This window comes from Felis catus, chromosome B4, assembly GCF_018350175.1.
Source record: "Felis catus isolate Fca126 chromosome B4, F.catus_Fca126_mat1.0, whole genome shotgun sequence".
NCBI classification, from domain to species: Eukaryota; Metazoa; Chordata; class Mammalia; order Carnivora; family Felidae; genus Felis; species Felis catus.
The window spans coordinates 93,459,624-93,473,205 of NC_058374.1; the positions used below are offsets into that span (position 1 = coordinate 93,459,624).

Genomic DNA, 13,582 nt, shown 5'->3' on the forward strand with positions numbered 1-13,582 from the left:
TTAAGGTAATTCTCTTTCTATGGAAAAAGTCTGAGAATGAAAATATTCTCCAGAAAACCAACTTCCTGTTCCAGGGCAGATTTTTACTATGTCATTAAACACAGCTACTCTCCTAGAGTGTGGAAAAACCAAACACTTTTGGAATTAGTAAGGATTTATTTTGTTCAGTGATAAGCTCGGAGACCTTTTCCTAGACTAGGAACTGCCCCAGCTACCCCTAAGCAGGTGCAAAGCATCAATGAGGCACAGGGGCAGTTCTTCACCTCTGACCAACAGCATGAGTCCTAAACTACCAACTAAAGGTGTTTATTCCCACTGAGAGAACCAGCTGAAGTTTTTAACATGCTTTTCTCCTTGTGGTTTTTCTCAAGTCGATCCCCAGATCATTCAATGGTATTTAAGACTGAAATCTATTAAAATTAGTTCTGTATCAATATTAGGTTACCAGTGTTAATATCTATTGAACATTAAGAGAAATACCAAACCCCTTCTTAATGAAGAGCCTTGATTTTATTAGGTTCAGATAGCAAATAAGTATAAGACTATGCATGAGTATAGTGTCTTTTATTTCAAAAACGTCTAGTGCTTAGTCTAGATTTATCCCATATGCCTTTCCTATGGGCTATAGCAAGGAGAAACTCAATCTGTAAAAGACCCACATGTTCACTCAAGCTCCTCTGAACCTTCTTTGAATTGATAGCTGGTGGAGAGCTGCCTTTTGATTGTTTCATTGGCTCCATTATGTTAACTTAAGCACCCTTCAAAAATTCCCAGGGTCTTGACTCTCCAGGAACTGTTTGCAAGTAAGGCAACCAGGGTTTTGGCAACTATTGACAGATATTGATAACAATAAAATTGTAAGACCTCCTTAAATTAGCTCATTTTCTCATGTTGCTATTTATCAGCATTTGAATTTGAGCTGTGGTTGGCTAGGCCAAAGTCAGGAAGCCAGACATCCCTGTAATCAGATCATGGAGTAAGGCCAGGTGTCAGTTACTGAAGCCAAAGGAATACAGAATCTTGAGCCCAAAAGTAGATCCAAAACTAAGAGGATGAGCAGGATAGAAGAACCATGTACTAGAATTCAAAGCAAGTCCAAACTTCCTTGCAAACTTCCTTGCAAATTTAAGCAGTAGTGGGGCAGGTAAGCAATAGAATAAAATGTAGCAAGCGACAGTCCAAGCAAGCAGTCCACATGTAACTTGTACACCTTGATCAACTCTACCTGGAGAAGGCATCAGAGGGAAACTAGCATTCGGGACAAGAAGCAGTCTCTACAAGGATGGTGGTTTCTGTAGGACAATTTGCTTGTTGCAAAACAAGGTCAAAACTCAGGTACTCAGGAACCGGATCACAAAGATTAGAGCAGATTACAAGGGAGCTAATACTACCTCAAAAAGCTACTGACCCAGAACCTCTTATAGGGACCTCCTTAGGAACAAAATTAGGCCCACGAATTGGGCTTGAATGAATCTATAGATAAAAAGATTAGTGACAGTGGTGTCACCTCACATCAGCTCATGAGAGCCAACTGTTAAAACTCAAGGAATTTTGTAAGCCAGAGGTTAAACACGGCCGCTATTAAAAATTAAATTATATAAAGGTATCATTAAAGACGTATTAAAAACAGGTAATAAACTCTCCAAACTCCTCCCTTCCTAATTCACTACATTTTACTATTAGCTGTGGTCTTGAGATGCTTTGTGTCTATTGTAACCGTGTGGTGGAATATTTTATCTTGGCATCAAAACTGAATCTCTTCCCACTTTAATGTTGACTAGCATCACATTGGTAGCTTGAAATTGGCCATTACAGGAGCATGTACACCATGGAAATCAAAAAGCACAACAAATCAGGGATTTTTGTAGGGAAAGGGGGAGCAGGTAGCTGTTAAACATGTACTGACACATCACTGATTAGTGTCCCCAGTACAGAGCTACAACATTGAAAAGTATGGTATCTATGGAGGTGAAAAGGATAAAGGATTCTGTGACTGCTGTTTGCAAATTCCTAAACACAAAATATAGCAATCTTCATGATCTGCCCCAGTTTACTTATTTAGATTTAGCCCATACTCTCTATTTTCTGTCCTCCTCAAACATCCCCCAATAAAATACCATGTTTTCTCACACCTCCATTTACTCAACAGACATTTACCAAGCTCCTACTTAACACTGGCCGCTAGGCTGTGGATTGAGGAATCAGAGATGTAAGGAATCCTTCCTTCCCTCAGGTAGTGTCCGGTTTAGGAAAGAAAGGGAAACAACAACAAATGAATGAAAGCTTCTAATTGATCATGACAAGTGCCAGGATGGAGACAGATGCGTGCATGTGTCTTGTGGAAATGCAGAAGATGTACCCATAAGTAAAGACAGCAGGGAAGGCTTCCTAGAAGAGGCAACAGTTACACTGAGTCTTGACTAGACAATATGCATATGTGTTCTTGAATTGGATTTCTTGAGTTCTTAGCCCAGCTCTACCAGTTTACCAGCTGAGTGACCTTGAGCAAGTTACGTAGCCTCTCCAAACCTGTTTTCTCATCTACAAAATGAGATCCCTCCTTCACAGGGCTATTGTGAAGATTAAATGAAATAATGAATGAGTTGGGCATTTAGCCCGATGCTGATGATACAAAAATGCTTCTGAAACATTTGTCTTTAAATTAGTCAAGTGAAGAAGGGAGTAAGGAATGTTATTGATAGAGAAAAAGTGCATGCAAAACCCAAGATGCATGAAAGATTATAACATGTTTCCCCAAATGGATTTTTAAAAATATCACTGTAACCCAAAATAATAGGGAAGTGGGGGTTACCCTCTTTCCCCCAAAATGGCACTTCTTTAACTTTCTATAACCATCACACCCAGTTGTCAGAACACGAGAGTCATCTTATTCCCCTCCTCCCACCTATTCCCACATTCACTCAGTTACCAAGTCCTGCAGATGAGTACCTCTCAACCAACCGTGATGAGGTCCACTTTGTATTGCTTGCCCATATATGGGCCCAATACTTTTATAAAATACAATAAAAATTAATTAGCAGACAAATGAAATAAAAAGCAAAGATCTACAAAATACAAGTCCAATTTTTTCATTATTACATTTAACAGATACAAAATTACTCCTTTAACCTGCTACAAAAATTTCTACATGCTTACTGTCACTTTCTGTATTTCTCTCCCAGAAGACTGGTAACAAACAGTACACAGACCTCCACCAGTTCAGGAACTCAGAGTTGGAGAAGCATTGCTAGAGAACATAATACCTCCTTAGCATTTCTGAAACATTCCACTTTCTTTCCTTAGTTTAGCCCTGAGACCTTCATCATCTCCCTTCTAAATAGCAACCTCAAAAAGGCCTCACTGCCTCCAGTATCTTACATCCCTCCAATCCATTGTCCACATTATAGCCAACCAGATCTTTTAAAATCCCAAATCTAATTTTGTTACCCTTCCATCTAAACCCTGTCAATTATTTTCCATTGCCTTCAGGACAGAGCCTAGAACTCCACCATCTGACCTCTGCCTCCTTCTTCTCCAGTCTCTTTTTCTTACTACACATCCTCCTCCACTGCTTGCCTCCCCCCCCCCCACACACACACAGGGTCTTGCACTCTGTGCTACAGATATACCAAACATGCAGGTCCACCAATGCCACTAACTGTGTCATACTTCCATGTCTTTGTTCATATTAATGCCTCTACCTGAAGCACCTTTCTCCATTTTCACAAAAGAAGGAGGAGGAGAAGGTGGAGGAGAAGGGGAGGAACCAAAAATCTACTTACCTGTCAAGATTCAGTTCAAGGGTCTTATCCTCTGTGAAACTTTTTCTGATTCCATCTCCCTGCCAATCCCTGCCTCAGAGACCTGACAGTCATTCCCTTGTGCCTTCACTGCATCCTTAGCACATTGTGATAAGTATAACATGTATCACACATATTTATGTCTATTTAGCTCCCCAGACAGTAAGTTGCTCTTGTGCAGACACCACGTCTAGACTTCTTTGTATTGCTTCCCTAGCACTTAGCCTACATGGTTTCCAGCATGCTGTTGGCACTTGCGAATAGAAGGATGGATGGATTGGAATGGAATGGAATAGATGGACACATAGATGGATGGATGGACAGACAAATGATGGGGAAAAAAATAAAGTTGAAAAGGTACAAGAACCAGGTCAAAGTGCCCTGTATATCCTGGAACAGAATTTGGATTTTATCCTAAAGGCAATTGAAGACCAGGAAGTATTTTAAATGGAAGTATGACAACATCCCTAATTGGATTTTTGAAAGATGGGGATACAAAGGAGCCTAGAGAGACCAGTTTAGAATCTGCAATAGATCAAGCAAGAAGATGGAGAGGGGGTGGAGAGAAGATTGGTTCGAGAGATAATTAGGGGATTGAACTATGAGAACTTTATTAATCAATAGGAATGGGTAGGATGATTTCCAGGTTTCTGTCTTGGATCATTGATGCCAATCACTGATCAGAAGATAAGAATAAGGAGCAGGTTTTGAGGATAAATAACACGTGAGGTCCTTCCTTTGTGCTCAGTGGCAATTTCAAATCTGCTCACTTTTCTCAAGCTTCACCAAAGATGCCCAGCAGAGAATCTCACTTGTTTTCTCCTTCAGGGAAAGTCATAGTCATCAAGCAAGAATCTCTCCACCTCCTTACTGCCGGTGACTAACCTGTCTGCATCCTTCTCCTTCAGTCCTTGGTAGAGGAGGTTCCTCCCCAGGTCTCCTCCAACCCTGTGCCCCAGGACCTCACCCACAGTAAAGCCTCTTCTTAGACCTTTAACCTGGCCCTCTCCACTCTTCTCCACAGCATATAGCTTTCAAATGTCTCCTGAATTAAAAAGAACCTTCTTCCACGTGTTGCCTATTCCTTGCTTTTCTTTAACAACTGGCTTTCTACTTGTAGTACATTTTTGTTGTGAAAAGCTCAAAAATACATATGAAGGAGATGAAAACGAAGTTACATGGAATTCTACTATCCAGAAATAGTTCTTGCTGATAGGCTGGCATATTTCTTTCTAGTAATTTTTCTATGCAGATATGCCTGCATGCATAAATGAGTATTTTATACTTTTCACTTCAAACTACAAGCATTTTCCATGTTTTAAAAAAAAATGCCATTGACATTTTAAATGATGTGTAAATAATCTATTGTCTGGCTATACCAAAATTTATTTGATTAAATCTTACCATTGCACTTTTAAATTTTTCTACTATTTTTGTCAAGTTTATGTACTATAAACGCTTTTACTCACATTTCAGATTGTTTCCTTCAGATAGATTTCTAAAATTGGGATTCTTACGTCAAAGAGTATGAACGTCTTTAAAGTTTTTGATACATATTCCCAAATTGCTTTCCAGATAGGTTGCACCAAAATACATTGCTATTCATTCTGCCTTTGCCAGGCTTATCATTCTTAAGACTGAAAAAGAATCTTTTATCTAATGATCAAAAACGATATCTGGTTTTTTTTATTCTGTATTTCTTCAATTAAAAGTGAAGCTGGACACTGAACTATACACTTAAAAATGGTTAAGATGGTAAATTTTATGTTATGTGTATTTTACCACAATAAAAAATTTTTTTGGAAAAAAAAGTGAAGTTGGGCATTTTTAATATTTATTAGTCATTTCTATTTTCTTTTCTTTCTTTTCTTTTTTATGTATTTATGTCCTTTACCCATTTAACTATTGTGCTCTTAATATTTTTTCTTATTGATGTTTATGAGTTCTTTATATATTAAAGGCATTAAATCCCTTGCTGTCAATTTTACTAAAAATATTTTCCCCTACTTGTTTTGACATTTAAGTTCATTTATGAGCTTAGGCATTTATGGAGCAGGGAGTAGTGTGGAGACATTTTAAATTTTTATATATTCAAATATTTTAATAATGTCCTTTGAGATTTCTTTCATTACTACTATGCTCAAAAATCCCTTTTCTAGCCAGCCACCAGGGAATTGTTCATCTACATGATTCTATTATGGCTAATATTCTTTAGTCTGAGCCGTAAAATAAAGATGAAAACACTTATTCTCCATCTCAGGGAACTCTACCAGCCAGTGAGGGAGCAGACATGTACACATATAAATACAAATGCCTAAGGGACTGCTGGAAGAGGACTGTTGCCCCCACTTGAGAAAAGTTCATGACTAGGTCATGGGGCCACATTTGCCTAAATCAGCTCATCTTCTGCTTCTATCATCATGTATTAATTTGGGATCATTTAACACATTCACAAAACTGTACTATTTCCAGAAATATATGAAATGGGAATATGATAACTCATCCCAGCTAATCAGCCCTTTCTTCCTGGCTCTGGAGGTTTTAAAAACAATGACTCATGAAGTATTTGCCAGGCAACCATCCATCCAGTCTTCCCACAAGTCTGAGTTTGTCAGCCTGCCTCGAATTTGTCTAAGAAATTAAATCTCGGTTTTAGTTTTATTAGCACACGTACTGCTTTGCTGTTTTTCAGAAAACACTGTAAAAGGAAACATGTAGGTTATAATGAAGATAAAGAAGAAATGAAAAGCCTCGGGTACAATGGCAATGATTGTTAATAAAAAACCGTTAACAAAGGTTTCCAGAAATTAATCAGCACAGATGGACATGGCAACCACTTGTGAAGGAAGTCTTTGTAGAAATGCTCTGCAGCAAGGGTTCTGGGAAATGCTGAGTGTCACACACTGGTAAGAGGAGCATAAAATTGGTACAACCTTTCCATAGGACGATGCTCACTGTGAGTTAAGAGGCTTAAGGTGTTTATACTTTGTGATGTAATAATTCCATTTCTTGAAATCTATTTCAAAGAAATAATCAGAGATTTAGGTATACTGATAATCATTGCAGTGATATGTATTATGGTAGATATCCTAAACAGCTTTAAAAATAGGGAATAATTAGATAAATTATAGGTAGAACCATACTGTAGGTTATACTACATAACCATTCAAAAGTATGTTTTCAGAAAAATCTTCTGTGTAATGACCTAAGAATATGCTTTCTATACAGTGTAAGATGAAAACAATCAGGCTACAAAAGATACGTACAGTTGATTCCAATTGAGGTTTATGTTGTATAAAAGAGATTGAAGGAAATACGCCAATGGTTCTCTGTAACTAATGAGATTACAGATGCTCCTTACATTCTGGATTTTCCAAATTTTCTACAGTAAATTAAGCTCAATGAGGAGGCAAAAAGCTACTTTTGTAAATGTTTGCTCTGTGCAATAAAGGCCAGTCCTTTTGATTGGCTACAAGTGGGTCTATTTTCACCCAGACCCATTTCCAGAAAACTGGCTGAAGTTTAGAGGTATAGAGTTTCCTGACTCCTTCCATTAAAAATATAAAAGACATGCTTCACCCTTTACTTAAAATATGAATCAAAGCATGTTCCACATTCATCTATGTTCCCACCCTGCAAGGGTTGGGAAAGCTGTAAGCAACTTTCTCCGAAAAGACCCATTGCTTCTTAAAGAAAACAGTAAAGAAATAAAAACACATTGAGTGCCCACCATATGCCAGGTAATTTCACATACATTATCTTATTTGATCCTCACAGAACACTGTAACATTGACTTTCAACATATTTAAGCAAGTTATCCAAGTTACAGAAGTATTAATAAATAAAGCGGAGATCTGAAATCCAGTCTACAGACTCCTAGTCAAGAACTCATCACAGCAGCCTTTTATATGTACATCTGCACATCCGAGAAATACATATCGTCCGAAAGTGTCCATGTTATTTCAATTACTCTTCAGCTTAGAGAAATAAGACATTCATATTTTACACTCATTTGTTAAGTATATGATAATAAATATGTATACATTTGCTACTTATCATATATTTAAGCTCTGCTATCCATTATCATCATTTCAAGCTGCTTCATACAGAACAAATACACAGTTCTTCTCAAACAACAAGCCTTCTGTAACATTTTGAAAGGATTCGTTGAAAAAATTTGGGTCACAGATTGTGCATTTAAATTTATCTTTCCAGATTCACTTCTTTAAATCCTTTCCCAAGTCACTAGAGATATGTGTTCACCTTTACTGGGAATCCCCTTGTACTCACCCCGGCACCCATACTTCGCACAACCCCAAAGAAATCAATCTCACTCCTCTCCATTAATCCTCGTCTAAACCCAATTTCAAATTTTGGTTCAACATTCACCAACTGAAGGCAGTTTTCTAAGACCGGCCCAGTTCTGCTTGGATCATTCACTCTGTATTCTCCTATTGGTGACACATTGGTGACACATTGGTGTCTCCATTGGTGACATATGTTCTTTTTCTTTGTTTCTGGGGTTTTTGTTGTTTTTTGTTTTTGTTTTTAATGTTTATTTTTAAGAGAGAGAGACAGAGCGTGAGTGGGGGAGGGGCAGAGAGACAGACACAGAATCTGAAGCAGACTCCAGGCTCCGAGCTGTCAGCGCAGAGCCCCACGTGGGGCTCAAACCCACAAACTGTGAGATCATGACCTGAGCCGAAATCGGACGCTTAACCGACTGAGCCACCCAGGCACCCCACATTTAATATGTTCTAAATTATTGCACACTTCTTATATCATTTTGTGTTTCTTCTCACTCACTTTGTTTCTACCTATTTACATTCTGTTTCCCAGGAACCATGACTATATCTTGTTTTCTCTCTTTTTTCACCCCAGATGCTGTACATTTTTTATTCATTATGTACATAATGGCTATCCAATAAATGCTTGTTAATTAACTGTCCTCAGCTCACTTATATTCACCTACAAACACAGACTCAAACAAAACAAACAAACAAAGATCAGTGAAATGGAAAAGGTAGAGGAAAAAACCCCACACTTTGAATTCGTGTATAAGCCTTTACCTTCGTGAGTTAACTTGTACGTGAGAAAGTACACTAGAATGTATGAAAAAAGCAGATATCAGTGTGCTCATCTTATATTTCAATATATGAAAATTGCTTTCCAAATTTCCCTTAAATCTGTAAGTTAAACATTATTGAAAGACAAATTATGTAGTCTTGTTTAAAAAAAAAAAAGTCTTAGCTAAGGAAACCAGCCATTTGAATACTTTTTTAACCACCATTTTACTTTAATCACAGAAACATGAACTGAATCAGGAAACTGAACTAAAGTAAACCCCAAATCAAAAACCCAAAATGAAAAAAAAAAATGAACTATATTAATCTGCAGAAACACAAAGGGAACCAAAAGAAGTATGGCATAGCTTTTTACAGAACCAAAATCTCCCAGAAAATTATTTGCTTATGTCTGCTTTTTTTTCCAGATAAATCACATTTTTCAATACTTTTAGAAAAATGTTATCCAGCAAGATAGTGTGTCCTTAAGAAGAACAAGTTGGATATTAAATAAAATATTTATTCAACTCTTCTCTCCAGAAGCGCTTAGCCAATCCAGTCCGGACAACAAGCTGAAAACCAGGTCCTTCCCAGAAGAGCTCGGAAACACAGGGAGCAAACCAAGTCAGAGGCTGCAAGTCCCTGGTCCTGTTCTGAGGTGGTGAAGGATCTAAACACAGGTAGAGGAAAGGAATGAAAAGGCTCATCTCTACTTTTTGTTTTCTTTTTAAACTCTCTCCTGTTCTCATGATCTTTTCTCCCTTCTTCTCTCTTTTGTGCAAATCATCTCTTTTTCCTACACTCCTTTTGCTTCTTATTTCCACATCTTTGTCTTCTATATCTTATGTTATTATCGCTCCTGTTTCTTTTCTCATCCCTGTTATCCCCTTTCCCTTCTCTTTTGTTTTGCCACTACTTTTTTCTTTCTGTAGATCCTCGTTTTCCGACCTTTCCCTTCTCCGTTTTCTCTTTCTTTTCAATTATCTGATCTCATTTCCCACCAAAAGGTTTATGATCTTATGAAGCAGATTTGACAGTATTTACTTATTTGCTTTATCCAATGTGATGATACGCACTATTCATAATATAGGGGGGGGAAATGTTATTTATACACTTATCCAGCCTTCTTGTTAAATGCTATTTCCATTTCTGCACCACCACTCCATAATTTTCAAAGCAGTTTTTAGTGAACATTGGTAATCAATTCAAAATTCATAACAGTGGTAGATTTTAAAATAACCTTGTGATTTCTCACTGTTATCCTTAGCATCCAAGATGATCCCAATGATTCTTATCTCCTGGTATTTATGCCCTCACGTAGTCAGTCACTTCCCACATTGTATGAAGGTCAGTTTGTGTGACTAGTAGAACATGATGGAAGTGATAGTGTGACTTCTGAGGTTAGGTCACAGAAAACATAGCAACTTCCACATTGCTTACTTGAATCATTGGCTCCAGGAGAATTCACCCATCATGTTGTAAAGACACTCAAGCAGTCCTATGGAGAAGTATACATTATGAGAAAACAAGGTTTCCTGTCAACAAGCAGCACGTATTCCCCAGCCATGGGAGTCCGCCATCTTGGAAGCAGACTCTAGCCCCAGTCAAGCTTTCTGCAACCTGGGCAACATCTTGACTTCAACTTCATGAAAGACTCCCCAGCAGAACCTTAGCTTCTCCCTAATTCCTCCCAGAAATTGTGAGAGATAAATGCCTATTGTTGCTTCAAGCCACTAAATTTTGTGGTAATTTGTTATGCAAAAAATAGATAACTAAAATGCTTTTTGGAGGTAAAACCAAAGCACTTTGTGCATACGTAAACACCTGAAAATACTTCTTTCTTTACTCTACTAGTAGTGCATACACACCCATCAATTCTGGAAATGAAATTTTGAAAAATTCTCTGGAACTTTCTTTTCTGCACTCAGGTTAATTCAGCAGAGCTTCTGCTGTTATTCTCATATGAGGATGGAGAAAATAATATACATAGAATAAAATTAATAATTTTATGTTTAACAAGTCTAGTTACATCATAAAACAAGGCCCCTATGACAACTTATGATAAATAAGATCCTCCAAAAAAAAAAAATCAAAGCAATAAGGTACAAAGGAGAAAAATAGTTCCATTCTCTCAAAACAGTGCATTTATACCCTGAATTGTCTTTTTTTAATTATCCATGATATAGAGCTAAAGAACATTCTTGTTATTTGTTCTCATTTTGAAGACATTTATACATCCCCTAGTCATAATTACATTTTTGAATAAATTTGAAATCAAAAGTAATATTAAAAATCTTATCAATAGGTATTGCTATCTAGCTTCCACCACTGCATGTTTTCTTATATTAAAAAAAAAGGGAACTCATCCTTTTAATGACCCAAGAATATAATCTAACAATGCTATTAACCTAAAGCTAAAATTGAACATCAAAACATCCCTCCATATGAAAACTGAACCCTACTGTTATATCATTTAATTGAATCTTTAGATTCACTTTCAGTGCATCAGTTCCCAATTGCACTGGGAAGTTACTGCCAAATTACTGCTATAATTCTGAATTTTTTTCTTGCAAAGTATCCTGATGGGTATAATGTGATCATCATTTACATGATCCAAGATTAGGATGATAATAAAAAGGAATTAGATCAAAACACCAGCTAAAGAATCCTTCGGTGTGTATTTCCTTTATAATAATAACCACACTATATTTGTAGTGGCCTATGAGGATTTCGATAATCTGTACAGATTAAAGGCTGAGTGAAATTCATCAGATGATTCAACAAATATTTACTGAGCTCTGCTAAGATGCCAGACATCATCCTAGAGCTTGAGAAACAATGAACAAGAGTGTCAGTTCCTTGCTTTCATGGTCTTCATATTGGAATAGTTGGCAGACAGACCAAAACCAGGTCTAAAAAAAAAAAAATGAATGGATTGTTTCAGATGGTAATAAGTGTTGTGAAGAAAAGCCAGAGTGATATTGGGGGGTGGGGGAGGGGGGTACTTTGTAAGGGGTGGTCAGGGAAGGCATCTCTCAGGAAGTGATGCAATCTGAAACTCTGGATCAGAGCATTCCAGTCGGAGGAAGTATCTGGTGAGATTGAATCATTTCTTCAGGTGATGTGCCACTAATTTGTATGCCCCCCAAATTCTGAGATACCCTGTGAAACACTGTCAAATGTGTTTTTGTTTCTGATGTACACAGTGGTACTCTAGGTTTGGTCCTAGCACAGATATGATGAACATAGGCAGAGGGTCAAATATATTGACCCCTCTTCACCTGTACCTTAACAACCTGGGGTAATGGGAATATTAGGTATCCAACTTATCTGGCCCTGATTTTAAGGATTTGAATTGCTGTTGGAAAAACTGGTGGTGTTGGATATTTATCAATTGTAAGACTAGGATCTTACAGTGCTTTGTTATTCTATGAAAGAATCTTTATTTTCCATCAGCCAGCCTCTTAAATTAACATCATTTTGAAGTCTAGCCAGTTCAAAGACGGCAGAATCAACTATAACGCCCGGTGTTTATAGAATCATGTTTCCAAGTGCCTGCCCATGAAGTAGCTTAAGACACACAGCAGCCTCCCACCAATGAAGACAGTATCACAAAGTAGTGACTCTGCACGTAAAGAAGCTGGTGTGACCAAGACACCATAAAAGGCAACCTTACTCCCTTCGTAACCCCCTCAAAGATTTCAGTAAACCCATCTAGATCTATGTCTAGAGGCCTCGCCACAATTTCTTTAAAAATCCCTAAATACTTATTCTCAGAGGTTTTTCTCTCCTTGGGTCCACACAAGTTCACTCTGACCTACTCTGCTGATCTGGATACACGCCCAGCTCTTACGCGTTTACAAAAATAATAATAATAATAAGACTTAACACTGAATGTGTAACCAGTTCGTTAACTTCAGCTAAGATTCTCGCGCGGGAGGGAGGAGAGAAAGCGTCAGGACAGATGCAAGCCACTTCCGCCCTCCCATTGGCTGCAGCCCTTTCGCTCGGCTGGGAAGTCCCTGCCCATTTGCTCCCTTTGTCTCAGAAACATTCCGCCCACACCCCAGCCCCTCCCGGGCTCTCTTCTCCTCTCCCCGCTCTTATCAGGGTATTTTTCAAAGCGAAAGCAGACCCCTTTCTGAGAGAAATTCTGGTGTTAAAAAAAAATAGCGTTCCTCTGCCTTAAAACACATGATGCACCAGTTCTCATATTGGGCCCACTTCGTGCTGGAATAGACCTCAGGAGGTTTCGTGTTATTTTAGATCTTGGTGAGCCTCACTTCTACCAAAAATAAAAGAGTTTTAAAAAGTGGAGCCACAGGGAGGAGTGTTTAGAGGGGAGGAACTAACAAGTGGTTTTCCACATTTGCTCAAGGGGGGGTGGGGAGGGTGTTGATCTGTGAGGTTTGTCAAGGCTGGCTTCCAAAGACAAGTTACAAGCACAGAAGAGCAGGCCTTTTCACTTTCTATGGGATCGGATTCTGCTGCAAAGTGGGACCGTACAAAATGAGCTTTTGACATATTTCTTTTAAGTGGCTCCGTACACCATAGGGTTTTGCATCTTCTGATCCTCCTCTCATAAGGGAGGGATCGCCACACACAGGAGAACATCAAGAATTCCTGAGTGTCATTAGAAACAGCCTCTGCTCTATCTACTTAGGTTCCTTTGTGAGGATTGCTTTTCTGAAGGAAATACATTTATCTGAAAGCCACAGA

At 38.1% G+C, this 13,582-nt stretch overlaps 2 long non-coding RNA genes across 2 annotated transcripts in view; one reads left to right on the forward strand and one right to left on the reverse strand.

Annotated features, from left to right (window-relative positions):
• Positions 1-5,617, forward strand: part of LOC109501655 — a 165,657-nt gene extending 160,040 nt beyond the window's left edge. Inside the window, exon 11 of the long non-coding RNA XR_006600853.1 lies at positions 4,018-5,617. This is a non-coding gene — a long non-coding RNA (uncharacterized LOC109501655). The remainder of the gene's footprint in view (positions 1-4,017) is intronic.
• A 3,750-nt stretch (positions 5,618-9,367) lies between these two features.
• LOC123386640 lies at positions 9,368-12,796 on the reverse strand. Its single transcript, XR_006600855.1, has 3 exons — positions 12,685-12,796; positions 10,304-10,361; positions 9,368-9,533 (listed from the first exon to the last, which is right to left on the reverse strand). It is a non-coding gene; the product is annotated as an uncharacterized LOC123386640 (long non-coding RNA).
• Between the last annotated feature and the right edge of the window lie 786 nt (positions 12,797-13,582).